The 4,278-nt window shown below is 45.8% G+C and overlaps 1 long non-coding RNA gene across 1 annotated transcript; it reads left to right on the forward strand.

Moving 5' to 3' along the window:
* The first annotated feature begins 445 nt into the window (after positions 1 to 445).
* LOC140586394 (uncharacterized) lies at positions 446 to 3,909 on the forward strand. The gene is made up of 2 exons (XR_011988213.1): positions 446 to 544; positions 1,194 to 3,909. It is a non-coding gene; the product is annotated as an uncharacterized lncRNA (long non-coding RNA).
* Positions 3,910 to 4,278: the final 369 nt, after the last annotated feature.

Genomic DNA, 4,278 nt, shown 5'->3' on the forward strand with positions numbered 1-4,278 from the left:
CTATAGTCTTCTTTCTCAAAAGCGTGAACAACTATCTGAAGACCTACTAGTTCCTGAATTGTAGATGTTGCCTATGAAATTCGCTGAGAGTTGACGTCGCCCTACCAACGTCGCTAAAATGATAATTGCGTCAACCAGCTATGGGAATACAGCGGCGGTACACCCCAATACAGCGGTATTACGCATTACCGTAATGCTGCCTAGCAAAAACATAATGTCATTAAAAAAAATACAGACAGACATTATAGACAGAGCTGCGCGTGGTTTCCTATTGACAAGTAGATACATGATTTGGGGGTTTGAAAGGCGGCTAGATATCCAATCACGCCCAGCTACAGTATGCACAAACTAAAGATACTACTCCTGATTGGACCAGCTACAAATTCGTCCCTCCCTGACAAAAATTTCTTTGTTTTCATTCGTTGAACATAATGTCAATACATATCTTCATACATTTCAACCAATTAAAAATCTCGGTGGTTTCCATAGAAACAAAATAATTGCTGTTTAAACACAAACTTTCTGACAGAGAGATGGCGCAGAGGTGAGCAGCATCTCTTCTTATGTTTCTTGCTATTTCTTCAGATTATGTTTTGTTAGCATATTTAATTCTATATTTATTTTTATGTCCTGATATAGTACATGCAAATTTTGCGGCACAATATCGTTGAAATATATATATATAATTACTTGTTTAAACTGTAGATGCTGTGGCCATTATTCTAAATATGGTTGTTTACATTTAAATGGTAAGAGAATATATTTGTGTTAAACTTAAAAACAATAAGACTTATGGTTGATATGATTGGTTATACTCATCCGGCCTGTGATAATGCATTTCATCTGAAGATGTTATTCTGAAAAGATCGCCTATACGTTTACTTTTTAAATGTCCCATGTTCTTGAAGTAAGATTAACCTTTTGCTAGGTTCGGTATCATGGTGATGTTATAGCGTATCGAAGCAGCGTCATAATTTCGCAAGCTTTACTGTATTGTGAAGCAGTTTTAGCAATTCGGTCGTTACTGCCGGAGTAGCCTCGACGCCACGAGCAGCTAATGAAGGCTCCGTCCCGTTCCATAGGTATTCTTGATGAATAGCATTTAGGAAAGAAGTTGAATAAATACAGTGCCTAGTTTGGCTTTGCGAGTATGACAGATGGCTAGTTAATTTTACGTCTTGTTTATTCACCAGAATGAGAATTGCGAGAGCTGTTTCCTGGACCAACGACCAGTACTGGGGAGCCTGGGACCTGTGGGACGAGGTGATCGACTGGGGAGATAAGGAAGGTTTGGAGGAGTACTCACCAGCGACACCCCCCACTGTCCAGACTGGGGAGGTTATGGGGGGACTGGGAGGTGTGACTGACTGGTGTAAGGGAGGGGAGGGTGTGAGCATGAAAGGCTCTGAGACTCTTCAGAGCAATTACGGCCTGACATCTGAAGAGTGGGGAATTTATAAGACGTACTACCTTCAGAAAAAGAAGAAGGTCAGGAAGAATAGGAGCACTCAGGGGATAGATGAGGTAAAGGGTGCGATTAGTGGGGAAAAGGTGGAGGTGGCAGAGAGGGAAAAACATATGGGGGTGACCTCCAGTGTACAGGTGGAGGCCGCAGACCTGAATGTAGGCATTAATAAAATGCAAAATGGAAGCAAGGGGAAGCAAGGTGAGGTGGGGGTGAATGTGAAGGTGTTTAAGGTGGAGGGGGGGATAATTTACCTGAAGGCGGAGGATACGAAAGGAAATGTGAAGGTGGAGGCTGTGCAAGTCCAAGTGTGTGAGTTTGGGCTTGCAGAAGTAAATTCTGGGGATGTAAATGTTGAGATTGTGGGGGTAGAAGTAGGGGAGGTAATTATTGAGGGTGCGGACATGGTGAGTGATGTAACCATATTGGAAATTATAGTAAGTGATGTACTAGTTGAGATTATAAATAGAGAAGGAGGTCAGGAGGAAACTGGCGATGTAGAGATAGATGTGGGTCATGTAGAGATAGAAGAGGTAGAAGTGGTGGGAAATTAATATTAAAGTTGAGCTTGTAGAGCTCTTTACATAGAGAAGAGCCAAAATACGAAGAAGATGAAGTTGTGGTTCTGCTGCTGCTGTTTGAGAAACATTAAATAATTGAAACAGGATCTAAGATAATGAATTAAGTGTGATAAATTTTCAGATGTATATGTGGAATGTTTCATAATAATGTTTAATGTTTATTAAGAGAAAAATGTATATTTCTAAGTAGATTTTTAAATTGCTCTTTAAAGTATTAATTTTCAGAATTCCAGAATTTCCAAAATCTCCAGGTAATTTAATTTGATTTCATTTTGTTTAAACTGCACACACATAAAAATGATTAGCCCTGTTATGTATTTGTGTTTTATTTATTGTTTATTTATTAAGCACCCTATCCCTCATGGATGGCATGTTGTACAGGTCACCTGTGTTCCCATAAACTTTAACTTGTCTTGCAGTCTTGTTCCCCCCACACCCTCTGCTTGTTCCCTTCCTCTGTTTCTATCTTCACTCCAGGTCCAAGACGTTTCCAGCCCACTGTCCTTGGGAAAAGCCACCATCCGTGGCCACCGCTCCGGTTTCTCTGGTTCCTGTTCCTGCCCCCGTCCATGTCCTTGCCCTGCAGGTTCCCCTTCACCCTCAGGTCCCAGGCTTGTGGTACCGACGGTGTCCCTCCCCGCCCTATGGTCCCGACAGCGCCCCACTGCCTTACCATCCTGGCGATGCCCACAGTGCCTCTCGGCCCCAACCCTGCCTTCCCCTTGGCTCGATCTGGCCCTACTGGCCTCCCGAGACCCAGCAGGGGCTCGTGTCCCAGGGTCAACGCCCTGCTTTCTGGGGACCAGCAGACCCCCTAGCTCAGTCCTGTCCCCTCCTGCCTCAGATAAGTTTTTGCCCCAAGGTCCTGTCCCACCTTTGTTCTCCCAAAGCCCATTTCCAGCTCACCCTGTAGCGCCCCCATGTTTGTTCGCTTACCCTGCCTCAGTTCCTGCCCCAGTGCCCTGTCCCACCTTGACTCCTCCTGGGCCCATGGTTCTCCCTTGTCTGTCTGTTCTTCAGCTGTCCACCCTGTGTTAGTCTGTGTGTCAGTTGTGCCCTGCGTTCCCTGTCTTTTCTGGTTTCTTGCCCGTGTTTGGTTCCTGTTAGTGCGGTGCCCCTGTCTGAGCATCATGTTTGCCCTGCTGTGTACCCAGTGTGTCTCTATGGTGTTCTGTTGTGTTTTCGTCCTGGTCCTAGTTCTCTCTTACCCGATCGTGATCCATTTCTTTACTCCTGCGTGGTCTTGTCCTGTCGGGTCAGCAGTCCATATGGCCCTTTGCCCCGCTTGTGTCCTCTATCTGGCCCCGTTAACGGCCGTTCTCGTCTTCCCCGGCTCCTGTAATCCACACGAAATGTTTCTTGTCCCGTGTTATCACTCGTCTGTGGACCTGTCCTGCTGTGTGATGTACGTTCTATCATCCTGGTTGTCCCTAGTCTGTCCCCAGTTCTCCTAGTGGTGTCCCATCTTGCCCCCAGAGTGCCCTGTGCTGGTGTTGCCCCTGCCTATCCTGGTCTGTCTCGTCCCCTAATGGTGTTCGGTCTCTGCGCCCTTGTCCCGCAGCAGTGCCCATCTGGTGTCTTGTCCTGCCCTCTTCCACTGTGTCTCCCATCTTAGTGTACGTATAGCCTGCTGTCTTCCCCGCTGTCCCATCTGCTCCCTCACATGTCCTGTAAAAAGTGTCCTTCAGTCCTGCGATCCTCAGTCCAGTCATTGATGTTGCTGCCTGCATGTGCTCCCCAGTGTGTCCTGTGTCTAGTGTTCTTGCCTGATCCTCCCTACCCTGTTTGGACCCCTTGTGGTCTGTTTCCTTTGCCCTTCCTGTAGTGTAGTTTTCTTTAATAAAGCCCCTTTTGCTTTTCCTCCATGCCTGTCTTAGCCTCTGTCCTTGCCCTCGACGTGACACCATTACAGTGTGACCAGGTAAATGCTGCTAGCTGGACACCATACTATTGTAAATGCTGCTGAAGGCTTACCTCAGTTTATCATTATTGTCATCGTCTTGAGAACAGCAGCAAAAAGTGGGAAAATGATTAAAAAGTAAAGAACACTGTTCTTCTTAAGGTAAAGTCATTATTGGAACTGAAATTAGAATAATGAAATACATTCAACAGAATGGTTGTCCATCCATCCATCTTCTGAAACTACTTTATCCCAACCAAGGTCACAGGGAGTCTATCCCAGGAACAATGGGCACAGACAGGGACCAACCCTGGGCAGTTGCCAACACACCT

Source organism: Paramormyrops kingsleyae, unplaced genomic scaffold (genome assembly GCF_048594095.1).
Source record: "Paramormyrops kingsleyae isolate MSU_618 unplaced genomic scaffold, PKINGS_0.4 ups51, whole genome shotgun sequence".
In the NCBI taxonomy this organism is placed as follows: domain Eukaryota; kingdom Metazoa; phylum Chordata; class Actinopteri; order Osteoglossiformes; family Mormyridae; genus Paramormyrops; species Paramormyrops kingsleyae.